Source organism: Eurosta solidaginis, chromosome X (assembly GCF_040869045.1).
Source record: "Eurosta solidaginis isolate ZX-2024a chromosome X, ASM4086904v1, whole genome shotgun sequence".
Taxonomy (NCBI): domain Eukaryota; kingdom Metazoa; phylum Arthropoda; class Insecta; order Diptera; family Tephritidae; genus Eurosta; species Eurosta solidaginis.
The window spans coordinates 31,118,306-31,134,983 of NC_090324.1; the positions used below are offsets into that span (position 1 = coordinate 31,118,306).

The window sequence follows — 16,678 nt, forward strand, 5'->3', positions numbered from 1 at the left end:
TGTAAGACAACGAACCAAGATTATGAGTGATAAGATGAAAGCCAGATATAATAAAGCAATTAATTCGGAAGTAACCGAACATTACATACTCAGTGTGAGTTTCAATTGTACATTTAATTTCAGATAAATTACTTTTCTACATAACACGTGGCACCGCCCGTTTAAAAAAAATGTCTCCCCATTTCCTCTTACAATAAAACTTGATAAGTGAAATATCATGATTCAAAACTATTTTTTGCTAAGTTATAGCTTATTATTCTAGTCTACGACCTTTTTAAACTTGTTTTATATCTAAGTTGCCGGGGTCTTTAACCGATCCCGTCCATTTTTACTAGAAATATTTTATACTATAAGGAAAATATGTGTACACAATTTCATTACGATATGTTAATTGTTCTTCGAGTTATGGCTCCCGAAACATAGAAAATTGCTTAGTCATAAAAGAGGCGGTGCAGCATCCATTTAAAAAATTGTATCGTTTCCCAATTCAATGTTATAATTCAATTTAGAAAGAAAAATTTTATTGATACAAAGCTCTTTATCGCTAAGATATAGCTTATTATTTTCGTCTACGACCCTTTTAAAAATATTTTATATAAAAGTGGGCGTGGTCTTTAACCGATCTCGTCATTTTTTTCTAAAAATATTTCCTGCTATAGGGAAAATTTGTGCACCAAATTTTATTACAATCCGTTAATTTTTCTTCGAGTTATGGCTCCCGAAACATAGAAAATTGCTTAGTCAGAAAAGGGGAGGTGCCATCCCATTTTCAAAAATTTTAGTATTTTCCAATTTAATGTTATAATTCAATTTAGAAAGTAAAATTTTATTGATACAAAGCTTTTTTTCGCTAAGATATAGCTTATTATTTTCGTCTACAACCCTTTTAAAAATCTTTTATATAAAAGTAGGCGTGGTCTTTAACCGATCTCGTCCATTTTTTCTAGAAATATTTCCTGCTATAGGGAAAATTTGTGTACCAAACTTTATTGCGATCCGTTAATTTTTCTTCGAGTAATGGCTGCCGAAACATAGAAAATTGCTTAGTAATAAAAGGGGCGGTGCCACGCCCATTTTTTAAAATTTGAAGCTTTCCCTATTTATTGTTATAAATGCACTTAGAAAATGAAATACCATTCATATAAAGCTCTTTTTTGAAAAGATATAGTTCATTTTATTCGTCCACCACCCTTTTAAAAATCTTTTATATAAAAGTGGGCATGCTCCTTAACCGATTTCTTTAGTTTTTCTTCAAAACATTCCTTATAGTAAAAGTAACCTCTGCCGAATTTTGTTACGATAGGTTTAACGATTTTTGATTTATGATTAATAATATTTGTAAAATTGATTTTATCACAAGTGGCCGGTGCCACGCCCATTTTAAAATGTTTTTCAAACTTTTATCAAGAGCCTCAATATCAGTCCACACGTCAAATTTCAACATTCTAGGTGTATTATTTACGAAATAATTAGGTTTTTTGTGTTTTCCAAAATGATATACATATATATAAAAAGTGGGCATGGTTATCATCCGATTTCGCTCGTTTTCAATACCAATCTATTCTGGGTCCAGATAAGCTCCTGTACCAAATTTGGTGAAGATATCTCAATATTTACTCAACTTATCGTGTTAACGGACACACGGACGGACATGGTTCAATCAAATTTTTTTTCGATACTGATGATTTTGATATATGGAAGTCTATATCTATCTCGATTCCTTTATACCTGTACAACTAACCGTTACCCAATCAAAGTTAATATACTCTGTGTGCAAAGCACCCTGTGTATAAAAAGTAAGCCTAAAATGTGTGTTAGTTAGTTTTTCACATAAGTTGCGTATACCTCACGCGGTGGCTTGCATATCGGCTTGGTTGCGATCGACGTACAGGGTCTCGAGATATAGGCCAAAATGTGGACCCGGGTACCCCTAGAATGTGTTTATAGAATATGGATATCAAATGAAAGCTGTTGATGAGTGCTTTAGTAGAGAGTAATTTTCATACCCATGGGTGACTAGGGTCTCGAAATATAGGCCAAAACGTCGACCCGAGTACCCCTAGAATTTGTTTATAGAATATGGATATCAAATAAAAGCTCTTGATGAGTGCTTTAGTGGAGGGTAATTTTCATACCCCTGGGTGACTAGGGTCTCGAGATATAGGCCAAAATGTGGACCCGGGTACCCCTACAATGTATTTATAGAATATGGATATCAAATGAAAACTGTTGATGAGTGCTTTATTAGGGGGTAATTTTCATACCCATAGGTGACTAGGGTCTCGAGATATAGGCCAAAACGGGGACCCGGGTACCCCTAGAATGTGTTTATAGAATACGGATAACAAATGAAAGCTGTTGATGAGTGCTTTAGTAGAGGGTAATTTTCATACCCCCGTGTATTGGCTGATTTTCCCAAACGCACTGTCAATGATAATAAAAATTCATTAGCACTTATTTTCTTCGCTAAAAATTTGTGAAGTTACGAAAATAAATTGCCACGATCACCTGGTTTAGCAGAGCTGCAGGGTAAAAGTTTAACGCGTTTCTGTTGTGAGCAGGTAACAATTTTCACAAAAGAACGAAATACCCCGTAAAGGCGTTACCTGCTTTTTAGAATAGAATAAAATTTATTTACAACCCTTGTGCGGCGTTGTGACATAAACAAAAAATCTGTCTGCCATTCAACACGTGCGTTTCAAAGTGAATAAATTAAATTTTTTGCCGATGATTTGAAAATTGCGAGAAGAATTAAGTGAACAAAAAATTACATAGTTTAATTTGGTCGAAAATAAATAACCAAAAAGACAATTTCAAGTGTTTTGTTTGACATTGTATGGAGAAACGGAATACGCGACTGTGCCAAGCTGTGTGTATAAATCATATGTGCATTTCGTTAACAACAAAATGATTCAAATAATTTTCGATTTTATTAAAATTGTTATTTATTCTAAATTTAATTTGGAAATTGGAGTAATTTGGTGTGTCACAACATTTGCCAGTGTACAGACGACTATTTGTACAAAAACTTTGCCGTGATACCGTTGGTTTAATGTCGACATTCATTGTAGGTGCACAAATCAAATGGTCAATCAGTATTTGAAGGAAAAAAATCACAATTTTCAACATTTTAGATTTTTTTAAACACTGAGATCATTTGCCTTTGCAGAAAATGTGAGGCCACGAAGAAATATTGGTCGACGTTCACGAAGAAGACAAAATATATCGAATGAACGGCAAAATCAATCTCAAGAAGAAAGAAAACAGCGAAATGAAACTCAAAGAGAACGTACTTCAAGGTCACGCTCCGATCAATCCGATGAAGAAAGGAGAGCACAAAATGAAGATGTTAGATTGCAAATGCAAGCGATCCGTAGAAGATCGAGTGGTAATGAAAATGTACGAGTATTGAAAGCACGACACGCTGCCCAATTACAAGTTAATGTTGCTTTGAATGGTGCTGCATTTAGGTACGATAATGCAATAGACTATAGTTTGCATAAGATGGTTGTTATTGGCGCTATGGATAAAGTATGCCAATACTGTAGAGCACTTTAATTCAAAACAGAAGCTGGGGAATGTGCTGCGTAGGTGGAAAAGTACAATTGCCGCAATTGGAATGTCCACCCGAACAATTGGCTACATTACTGGCTGGCGAAAGTAACAAATCAAAACAATTTTTGAATAACATACAAAGAATGACCTCATTTGGTGCAACAAATATTGTGAACTGTGACAACTTCATGCCAACATTCAAGGTAATTACATCATATGCCATATCAAATGTTTCCGTTGATACTCACAATCCACTTTATCAGATTTATACAAGTACGTATGTCAACAAAGATTTTTAGGCCTCCTCATTTTAGATACACTGCACTGCTCCCATTTCCCGCCGCGCAGCATCAATTCTTACAAATTTATTTCATCGGAAACAATCAGGAAGAAATAAATGCTCATCATGCAATGAATAGACAAAGAAATAGGGCAATTATCGGCCAAATTCAAGAATTATTACACGAACATAATGCATTGGTTCATATGTTTACGACAGGGATTGATAAAATGTCTTGGGATAATATAAAATTGTCATTCGAGCTGATAAAACTCCGGCCGGTGAACATGCCGGCAGATTTAATGCACCAGCAAATGATGAAATTGCAATTGTTATTGTTGGGCAAGAATTTGAATCTCGAGACATTGTATTGCATAGGAGAAATAATCAATACCAACGTGTCAGCGAAACTCATCGTTTTTATAATGCATTGCAACATCCAATTCTATTCTGTCGTGGTGAAAAGGGATATGCGGTCGACATACAAATGAAAGATCCAGCAAATTCCAATAGTGAGCTGAATAGAACGGTCAGTGCCACGAACTATTATTCGTATCGAATTATGGTCAGACAAAATGAGGTGAACCATATTTTACAATGCCGACAACTTTTTCATCAATACATCTTCGATATGTACGCAAAAATTTAAACCGAAAGATTGAATTTCATTCGTTTTAACCAAAAGAAGTTATAAGATAACTACCGATCAAATTGATACTATTATCTCAGAATATTGATCCAACTTTGTTCGAAATTGTCACCAAGAATATGATTCACGGACCGTGGAGATATTAATCGCAATTCGCCATGTATGGTTGACGGCAAATGTACAAAGAAATATCCAAGACCATTTCTTGCCGAAACTGTAACGGGAAATGCGAATGGCAGAGCGACCGCCAGCCACGACACTGACTTCATTTTTTACGTTATGTCTGAATGATCATTTTCACGCACGTTATTGTATTCTGAAGTGCTGAAATATTATACATGGAACGCATCTTCGAAATCATGGGAAAAACGTAAAAGAGGAACTCCTGTAGATGGTTATCTTAATGTATTTTCGCAAATACAACAGGACGATAATATACAGTTCATCCCAGCCAAAACGAAGGTTTTTTCCTGCGTTTATTTTTGGTAAATTTACGAGGACCGACATCATTTGTATGTTTACGACAGGGATTGATAAAATGTCTTCGGATAATATAAAATTGTCATTCGAGCTGATAAAACTCCGGCCGGTGAACATGCCGGCAGATTTAATGCACCAGCAAATGATGAAATTGCAATTGTTATTGTTGGGCAAGAATTTGAATCTCGAGAATTGTATTGCATAGGAGAAATAATCAATTGCAACGTGTCAGCGAAACTCATCGTTTTTATAATGCATTGCAACATCCAATTCTATTCTGTCGTGGTGAAAAGGGATATGCGGTCGACATAAAAATGAAATATCCAGCAAATTCCAATAGTGAGCTGAATAGAACGGTCAGTGCCATGAACTATTTTTCGTATCGAATTATGGTCAGACAAAATGAGGTGAACCATACTTTACAATGCCGACAACTTTTTCATCAATACATCTTCGATATGTACGCAAAAATTTAAACCGAAAGATTGAATTTCATTCCTTTTAACCAAAAGAAGTTATAAGATAACTACCGATCAAATTGATACTATTATCTCAGAATATTTATCCAACTTTGTTCGAAATTGTCACCAAGAATATGATTCACGGACCGTGGAGATATAAATCGCAATTCGCCATGTATGGTTGACGGCAAATGTACAAAGAAATATCCAAGACCATTTCTTGCCGAAACTGTAACGGGAAATGCGAATGGCAGAGCGACCGCCAGCCACGACACTGACTTCATTTTTTACGTTATGTCTGAATGATCATTTTCACGCACGTTATTGTATTCTGAAGTGCCGAAATATTATACATGGAACGCATCTTCGAAATCATGGCAAAAACGTAAAAGAGGAACTCCTGTAGATGGTTATCTTAATGTATTTTCGCAAATACAACAGGACGATAATATACAGTTCATCCCAGCCAAAACGAAGGTTTTTTCCTGCGTTTATTTTTGGTAAATTTACGAGGACCGACATCATTTGTAAGTTTGAAAAGAGTTGATGGACGTCTGTGCAATATATATCGGCAAGCATGCGAAGAGCTGTATTTACTTGAACACGATAACCATTGGGACGGTACACTGATGGATGCATCTGTTACAAGTTCACCGCATCAAATAAGATCATTATTTGTCATAATTATCACAACATGTTTTCCGTCAAATCCCTTGAATTTATGGAATAGCTACCGTGATTACATGACCGAACATATTTTGCACAGAATGCAACAAAATAATCCAAATCAACAATTAATTTTTTCACTCGAAATGTACAATTAAGCGCTGAGTTTAATTGAAGACCTGTGTTTGTTAATTTCAAATAGAATATTGGCACAATTAGGTTTAGCTGCACCAAACCGAGCAATGCAAGATGCCTTCAATCAAGAATTGCAACGCGAACGACAGTGTGATCGGAATGAACTTCATACATTAATAGCAACGAATTTGCCTAAACTAAATCAAGAGCAAAAACATGTGTATAACACTATTATGGAAAATGTTCTCAACAATAGTGGAGGAATGTTCTTTTTAGACGCACGGGGAGGAAAAACATTTTTGATATATTTGATTTTGGCAACGATTAGATCACAAAATAATACTGCATTGGCTCTCGCATTATCTGGAATTGCTGCAACGCTATTGGATGGTGGTCGCACATCACATTCAGCATTGCTGATTTTCCCAAACGCACTGTCAATTATAATAAAAATTCATTAGCAATTATTTTCTTCGCTAAAAATTTGTGAATTTACGAAAATAAATTGCCGCGGTCACCTGGTTTAGCAGTGTTCAGATAAGAAACTTTGCGCAATTTCTGCCCCGTTTTAACAGCTAGAAGCTTCAAATTTCACAAAATGCTTACGTATATAGCATATATTGTTGTCTGAAAAAATCATAGAGATCGGTGGTATATATATTATATACTTCATATAAACTCTCATTTTTGTCCCTTTTTTACGGCTAGAAGCTTCAAAATTCATCAAATTTCATCAAATAGTTACGTTTACGTCATATATTTTTAGTCATAATTTTTACACGCAGACCACAAAAAACGTGAAGCTTTGCATCCTCACACAAAGTACCTACCTATTTTTTATTTTATATTTATCTTAAAAATCGTTTAGGTATGTAGATATGTTCACTATATATTTCTTGTCTTATACATCCGATTATTCGGAGATTACGAACGGGATAAGATTATTGTTCAGATGTATATTGGAACGATTTTCCGTCATCCCTTGTCAAATTTGGTTTTGAGACAAACCGGTTTCGGCGTTGTGCCATCATCAGTGTCGATTTTCGTTCTGATCTGTTGTTGTCATTTGTCCTGTATTTATAGTTCGTAGGTATATGAGCAGGTATTGTCAAATTGATGCTTGTGTATATTTAGTTATGTGTATGTGCTGTGTGTTCGTTCAGAACCGAGGGTGGTTTACTAATCGATTTGTGTGGCTGACTGGGGTAGGTAGAAATCTGTGATTTTAGTCGTTTGACCTTCTTTGTCGGTTTTTTGTTTTGGTGTGTTGATTGTTTTGTGTTTATTTGTTGTTGTGTGTTTGTCTGTTGTACCTGTGTGATTAAGTTGTTTCCTGTAAACAAGTTTTAAAAGCTCGAATATTGTGTCAGAAATTGTGTTTATCTGTTCGTTTATTATTCTACCGTCGAATGTTTTCTGTTTGTAGATTTCCATGTTTTCGAGTACGTTGAGACGTCGGCCCTTTTCTTGTATGTGAAGAACCCTAACTGTTTTATTGATGTTTGCTGGGGAACATTCATTCTCGACCATGTGATACGCGAAGTTAGACTCGGGTATAATGTTTGGATTCCATATTTTTTTGTTGTAATCTCTAATATGTTCTCTGAACCTCGTTCTTATTTGCCGTCCTGTCTGTTTACAGGAAACAACTTAATCACACAGGTACAACAGACAAACACACAACAACAAATTAACACAAAACAATCAACACACCAAAACAAAAAACCGACAAAGAAGGTCAAACGACTAAAATCACAGATTTCTACCTACCCCAGTCAGCCACACAAATCGATTAGTAAACCACCCTCGGTTCTGAACGAACACACAGCACATACACATAACTAAATATACACAAGCATCAATTTGACAATACCTGCTCATATACCTACGAACTATAAATACAGGACAAATGACAACAACAGATCAGAACGAAAATCGACACTGATGATGGCACAACGCCGAAACCGGTTTGTCTCAAAACCAAATTTGACAAGGGATGACGGAAAATCGTTCCAATATACATCATTTATCCACCCTGTCGGAAAATCAACCAAACAAGATAAGTCAATTATTGTTCAGCCCCATTCATGAAAGGTATGAAGCCTTCGGCACAGCCGAAGACAGTCCCGTTCTTACTTGTTTCATGATTATCTTTATAGCTAGGTTCGTCGGTATGTTGGTAAAGAGGGAGATAACATCAAAGGATACCAAAACATCTTCATGGCTAATGATCGTATCTTTCAATCTCTCTTTTAATTCAAATACATTTTTGATGTTGTACTCCTCTGAAATTAAAGTTTTTAGGATTTTTCCTACATGTTTGGATAAGTTGTAGCATGGGACATTAATGGAGGACGCTATAGGACGCAAGGGAAAATCGGGTTTATGTATTTTCTGTAGCCCGTACAGTCTTGGAGCGGTTGCCGCTGAGCTGGATAATTGTTGCTTCTCTCTTTGTGTTATGTATTTTCCTTTATAAAGCTCATAAACAATATTGTTGTTTTTCCTTTGTAATGTATTTGTTGGATCGACTCGAATAACTTTGTATGTGTTCTTGTCGCCTAGTACTTCGTCAATCTTTTGAGTGTAATCTGTCTTATATAAAACGACTGTTTTGTTACCTTTGTCCGCATCAGTTACAATTATATCTTCTTCGTGTGACTTTAAAAAAGATTTAGTTTTGTTGTAGGCTTCTATAATAAATTTTTCGGCGGAATTGTGTTTTATGTGCCTCCTAAACTGTTGAATTTTTTAGCTTAGTTTGTTTCTGGCTACTTCTTTGTCATTTTCGTTCTCCATTCCTTGAATTATTTGTTCAACGTCTGCTATTAAATGTATTGGTGAAAAATTCTTTCGTGTTGTTGGTAGTGTAAATTTTTTGCCAAGTGAGAAAAGCCACATTACCTCTTCGGGAAAGTCAATATTCGTTTTGTTGACGAACCACTCGTTGTTTGTTTCGATGTTGAGTCGACGTATTTGTTCGTGTTTTAGCCTTTCTGTTTTGGACTTAATAGTTTTCCCTTTCTCTCTTCCTATCTTTTGACTTAAGAAATTCTGTTTACTGATGAATGTGTTAACTTCCTGTTCGCTCAGTGCTCGTTTAAGTTGTTGTTGTGCGTGGTATATTGAGTCTTTGGTCGTTTTAATGTTTATGCTTGTTTGTGTTATTTCTAATTTTGAGTAGGAAATTGTGTTTTGTTTTTTCCATTTGTTTCTTTATTCTCTCGGAAGTTGTTTCTATCGTAAAATTTTTTACTGTATTAATTAAATGATTTGGAATTAGATCATACTTCTTACATTCTAATAGAAATTTTAGTTGCTCGGTCAGCTTTGCAAGTTTGATTTTTCCTTTACTGAAATGTTTAAGTGTCATGCAAATGTGTTTTCCATGTTTGTATTTCATGTGATTGTAATAGTTCCTCATTTTTTTGGGTGTTGTAGTTGATGTGAGGTTTATAAATTTTTCTTTGGTATATGGGTATATGTATGTGTGTATATTGTTGAACTTTTTCGGCAGGCTTTCCGGCAATTATAATTTTATATATTGGTTTCCGATCGGTTTAATTGATTTTCATATATTTTTGGAAAGCTTTTCCGATCTATTCTGAACTAGTGCAAATAAAACAATTTATTTCACCTTACAGCTTTACGTTTCGCCAAATTTCCTTGGCTTCTTCTGGAGCAATTCTGTATTTATTAACAATAAAAACAAAAAAACAACAACATTAATTTGAAACTATCACAATTACACATATTAACATTTAACATTGATTTATAAGTTTTCAAATTTTCACTTACATTTGAATTACGGCATTAAATTAAAGAAATAAAACATAATTTACAAGAACAAAGGTTAAAAAATTTAGAAGATTAAAAATATAAAATAAAAAAATAAAACGATACCATCTACTGTGGTACACTTCTCATACTAAAAGTAAAATGTTATAAACATAATATGTAAGTGGCAGCGATACCATCTATGTCCTCTTTCTTATTTATAGTCTTTTCCCTATTTTGCAAAATTCGTAGGCTTTCCAAGGTGTATCGTTTTTTCTCTCTAGCTTCTTTGTCTATTATTTTCGTGTTTTCGAAGTCAGCGACGTGGTTGTGTGTTATTACGTGTTGTGAGAGAGCTGTATTTTGTTTTTGTTTCCTAATATCAGCTTCATGTTCGGCTAATCGTGTACCCAAAGCGCGCTTAGTTGTTCCTATATAAACTTTGTTGCATTTTTCTTCGTTATTCCCTTTGCATTCTATTTTATAAACCACATTGCTTTGTTGGTCTCTGTTTATAGGGGTTTTTGTTTTTGTAAAGCATCTTGATAATGTGTGGTTGGATTTGTAAGCTATTTTGATGTTCTGTTGTTTAATTACGTCTTGCGTTAAAGTTTCTGTTAGCCTGGGAATATGAGTGACACTGTGATATTGTTTTGTTTCATTGTTTGTTGTTGTTGCTAGTAATTGGTTTTGTTGAATTTGATTTAATTTTTGTTCTATAAGGTCAGATATAAGGTAGTCAGGATAATTATTTCTTTTAAGCATCATTTGTATTTTCTTTATGTTGTCGTCATGAAATTGCTGATGGCTTATAGTCAAGATTTTGTGTATGAGGTTTTTGGCGGTGTTAATTTTATATTTTCGTGGTTGTGATGAAAAAAAGTTTATTAGGCGCCCATACGCTGTTGACTTAGAGTACCAGTCTAATATTAAGTTATTGTTTGTTTTATGTATGCGGGCATCTAGAAAAGGTATGCTGTTGTTTTTTTCCATTTCCATCTTGAATTGTAGTCTGTTATGGTATTGGTTCAGCGTTTTAAGTATGATATTTGCATCATCTCTTTGGATAATGGCAAATATGTCGTCCACATACTTTACAATGAACTTAATGCCTTTCTGCTGCTTTTTGAGCTCCGAGTATGTGCTATTTAAAACATCGACCATTATTATATCCGCGATCATGGGGGAAAGTGGGTTACCCATCGGCATTCCAAAGGACTAACTGTATATATTATTGTTGCATATAAAATAATTGTTGTCCTTTAAGCAAAACTCTAAAATACTTTAATATTTATTCCTCGGTATGTTGGTATTGTTTTGAATCTTGTCCCATTTTTCATGATAATCTTTTTAGCTAGGTTCGTCGGTATGTTGGTAAAGAGGGAGATAACATCAAAGGATACCAAAACATCTTCATGTCTAATGATCGTATCTTTCAATCTCTCTTTTAATACAAATACATTTTTGATGTTGTACTCCTCTGAAATTAAAGTTTTTAGGATTTTTCCTACATGTTTGGATAAGTTGTAGCATGGGACATTAATGGAGGACGCTATAGGACGCAAGGGAAAATCGGGTTTATGTATTTTCGGTAGCCCGTACAGTCTTGGAGCGGTTGCGGCTGAGCTGGATAATTGTTGCTTCTCTCTTTGTGTTATGTATTTTCCTTTATAAAGCTCATCAACAATATTGTTGTTTTTCCTTTGTAATGTATTTGTTGGATCGACTTGAATAAATTTGTATGTGTTCTTGTCGCCTAGTACTTCGTCAAACTTTTGAGTGTAATCTGTCTTATATAAAACGACTGTTTTGTTACCTTTGTCCGCATCAGTTACAATTATATCTTCTTCGTGTGACTTTAAAAAAGATTTAGTTTTGTTGTAGGCTTCTATAATAAATTTTTCGGCGGAATTGTGTTTTATGTGCCTCCTAAATTGTTGAATTTTTTAGCTTAGTTTTTTTCTGGCTACTTCTTTGTCATTTTCGTTTTCCATTCCTTGAATTATTTGTTCAACCTTTGCTATTAAATGTATTGGTGAAAAGTTCTTTCGTGTTGTTGGTAGTGTACATTTTTTGCCAAGTGAGAGAAGCCACATTACCTCTTCGGGAAAGTCAATATTCGTTTTGTTGACGAACCACTCGTTGTTTGTTTCGATGTTGAGTCGACGTATTTGTTCGTGTTTTAGCCTTTCTGTTTTGGACTTAATAGTTTTCCCTTTCTCTCTTCCTATCTTTTGACTTAAGAAATTCTGTTTACTGATGAATGTGTTAAGTTCCTGTTCGCTCAGTGCTCGTTTGAGTTGTTGTTGTGCGTGGTATATTGAGTCTTTGGTCGTTTTAATGTTTATGTTTGTTTGTGTTATTTCTATGTTTAGAATTTTGAGTAGGAAATTGTGTTTGGTTTTTTCCATTTGTTTCTTTATTCTCTCGGAAGTTGTTTTTATCGTTAAATTTTTTACTGTATTAATTAAATGATTTGGAATTAGAACATACTTCTTACATTCTAATAGAAATTTTAGTTGCTCGGTGAGCTTTGCAAGTTTGATTTTTCTTTTGCTGAAATGTTTAAGTGTCATGCAAATGTGTTTTCCATGTTTGTATTTCATGTGATTGTAATAGTTCCTCATTTTGTTGGGTGAATGATGTGAGGTTTATAAATTTTTCTTTGGTATATGGGTATATGTATGTGTGTATATTGTTGAACTTTTCCGGCAGGCTTTCCGGCAATTATAATTTTATATATTGGTTTCCGATCGGTTTGATTGATTTTCATATATTTTTGGTAAGCTTTTCCGATCTATTCTGAACAAGTGCAAATAAAACAATTTATTTCACCTTACAGCTCGACGTTTCGCCAAATTTCCTTGGCTTCTTCTGGAGCATTTCTGTATTTGTTAACACTAAAAACACAAAAACAACAACATTAATTTGAAATTATCACAATTACACATATTAACATTTAACATTGATTTATAAGTTTTCAAATTTTCACTTACATTTGAATTACGGCAATCAATTAAAGAAATAAAACATAATTTACAAGAAAAAAGGTTAAAAAATATAGAAGATTAAAAATATAAAATAAAAAAATAAAACGATACCATCTACTGTGGTACACTTTTCATACTAAAAGTAAAATGTTATAAACATAATATGTAAGTGGCAGCGATACCATCTGTTTCCTCTTTCTTATTCATAGTCTTTTCCCTATTTTGCAAAATTCGTAGGCTTTCCAAGGTGTGTCGTTTTTTCTCTCTAGCTTCTTTGTCTATTATTTTCGTGTTTTCGAAGTCAGCGACGTGGTTGTGTGTTATTACGTATTGTGAGAGAGCTGTATTTTGTTTTTGTTTCCTAATATCAGCTTCATGTTCGGCTAATCATGTACCCAAAGCACGCTTAGTTGTTCCTATATAAACTTTGTTGCATTTTTCTTCGTTATTCTCCATGCATCCCACCGCCAAAAACCTCATACACAAAATCTTGACTATAAGCCATCAGCAATTTCATGACGACAACATAAAGAAAATACAAATGACGCTTAAAAGAAATAATTATCCTGACTACCTTATATCTGATCTTATAGAACAAAAATTAAATCAAATTCAACAAAACCAATCACTAGCAACAACAACAAACAATGAAACAAAACAATATCACAGTGTCACTCATATTCCCAGGCTAACAGTAAATTTAACACAAGACGTAATTAAACAACAGAACATCAAAATAGCTTACAAATCGAACCACACATTATCAAGATGCTTTACAAAAACAAAAACCCCTATAAACAGAGAACAACAAAGCAATGTGGTTTACAAAATAGAATACAAAGGGAATAACGAAGAAAAATGCAACAAAGTTTATATAGGAACAACTAAGCGCGCTTTGGGTACACGATTAGCCGAACATGGAGCTGATATTAGGAAACAAAAACAAAATACAGCTCTCTCACAACACATAATAACACACAACCACGTCGCTGACTTCGAAAACACGAAAATAATAGACAAAGAAGCTAGAGAGAAAAAACGATACACCTTGGAAAGCCTACGAATTTTGCAAAATAGGGAAAAGACTATAAATAAGAAAGAGGGCACAGATGGTATCGCTGCCACTTACATATTATGTTTATAACATTTTACTTTTAGTATCAGAAGTGTACCACAGTAGATGGTATCGTTTTATTTTTTTATTTTATATTTTTAATCTTCTAAATTTTTTAACCTTTGTTCTTGTAAATTATGTTTTATTTCTTTAATTTAATGCCGTAATTCAAATGTAAGTTAAAATTTGAAAACTTATAAATCAATGTTAAATGTTAATATGTGTAATTGTGATAATTTCAAATTAATGTTGTTGTTTTTGTGTTTTTATTGTTAATTAATACAGAATTGCTCCAGAAGAAGCCAAGGAAATTTGGCGAAACGTAAAGCTGTAAGGTGAAATAAATTGTTTTATTTGCACTAGTTCAGAATAGATCGGAAAAGCTTTCCAAAAATATATGGAAATCAATCAAACCGATCGGAAACCAATATATAAAATTATAATTGCCGGAAAGCCTGCCGGAAAAGTTCAACAATATACACACATACATATACCCATATACCAAAAAAAATTTATAAACCTCACATCAACTACAACACCCAACAAAATGAGGAACTATTACAATCACATGAAATACAAACATGGAAAACACATTTGCATGACACTTAAACATTTCAGCAAAGGACAAATCAAACTTGCAAAGCTCACCGAGCAACTAAAATTTCTATTAGAATGTAAGGGGTATGATCTAATTCCAAATCATTTAATTAATACAGTAAACAATTTTATGATAAAAACAACTTCCGAGAGAATAAAGAAACAAATGGAAAAAACAAAACACAATTTCCTACTCAAAATTAGAAATAACACAAACAAGCATAAACATTAAAACGACCAAAGACTCAATATACCACGCACAACAACAACTTAAACGAGCACTTAGCGAACAGGAACTTAACACATTCATCAGTAAACAGAATTTCTTAAGTCAAAAGATAGGAAGAGAGAAAGGGAAAACTATTAAGTCCAAAACAGAAAGGCTAAAACACGAACAAATACGTCGACTCAACATCGAAACAAACAACGAGTGGTTCGTCAACAAAACGAATATTGACTTTCCCGAAGATGTAATGTGGCTTCTCTCACTTGGCAAAAAATTTACACTACCAACAACACGAAAGAACTTTTCACCAATACATTTAATAGCAGAGGTTGAACAAATAATTCAAGGAATGGAGAACGAAAATGACAAAGAAGTAGCCAGAAAAAAAACTAAGCTAAAAAATTCAACAATTTAGGAGGCACATAAAACACAATTCCGCCGAAAAATTTATTATAGAAGCCTACAACAAAACTAAATCTTTTTTAAAGTCACACGAAGAAGATATAATTGTAACTGATGCGGACAAAGGTAACAAAACAGTCGTTTTATATAAGACAGATTACACTCAAAAGATTGACGAAGTACTAGGCGACAAGAACACATACAAAGTTATTCAAGTCGATCCAACAAATACATTACAAAGGAAAAACAACAATATTGTTGATGAGCTTTATAAAGGAAAATACATAACACAAAGAGAGAAGCAACAATTATCCAGCTCAGCGGCAACCGCTCCAAGACTGTACGGGCTACAGAAAATACATAAACCCGATTTTCCCTTGCGTCCTATAGCGTCCTCCATTAATGTCCCATGCTACAACTTATCCAAACATGTAGGAAAAATCCAAAAACTTTAATTTCAGAGGAGTACAACATCAAAAATGTATTTGTATTAAAAGAGAGATTGAAAGATACGATCATTAGCCATGAAGATGTTTTGGTATCCTTTGATGTTATCTCCCTCTTTACCAACATACCGACGAACCTAGCTAAAAAGATAATCATGAAAAATGGGACAAGATTCAAAACAATACCAACATACCGAGGAATAAATATCAAAGTATTTTAGAGTTTTGCTTAAAGGACAACAATTATTTTATATGCAACAATAATATATACAGTTAGTCCTTTGGAATGCCGATGGGTAACCCACTTTCCCCCATGATCGCGGATATAATAATGGATGATCTTTTAAATAGCACATACTCGGAGCTCAAAAAGCAGCAGAAAGGCATTAAGTTCATTGTAAAGTATGTGGACGACATATTTGCCATTATCCAAAGAGATGATGCAAATATCATACTTAAAACGCTGAACCAATACCATAACAGACTACAATTCAAGATGGAAATGGAAAAAAACAACAGCATACCTTTTCTAGATGCCCGCATACATAAAACAAACAATAACTTAATATTAGACTGGTACTCTAAGCCAACAGCGTCTGGGCGCCTAATAAACTTTTTTTCATCACAACCACGAAAATATAAAATTAACACCGCCAAAAACCTCATACACAAAATCTTGACTATAAGCCATCAGCAATTTCATGACGACAACATAAAAAAATACAAATGACGCTTAAAAGAAATAATTATCCTGACTACCTTATATCTGACCTTATAGAACAAAAATTAAATCAAATTCAACAAAACCAATCACTAGCAACAACAACAAACAATGAAACAAAACAATATCACAGTGTCACTCATATTCCCAGGCTAACAGAAAATTTAATACAAGACGTA

General features: G+C 33.9%; 1 protein-coding gene across 23 annotated transcripts in view; it reads left to right on the top strand.

Moving 5' to 3' along the window:
- Positions 1 to 16,678, top strand: part of zfh2 (Zn finger homeodomain 2) — a 2,927,436-nt gene that overhangs the window by 130,442 nt on the left and 2,780,316 nt on the right. The window contains exon 1 of one of the 23 annotated variants that reach the window (XR_010947788.1): positions 3,676 to 3,758. The exons of the other annotated variants lie outside the window; for them this stretch is intronic. The gene's annotated coding sequence lies outside the window, so the exon portion shown is untranslated. Of the gene's footprint in view, positions 1 to 3,675; positions 3,759 to 16,678 lie in introns of those variants that run through there. 23 annotated transcript variants of the gene reach the window in all.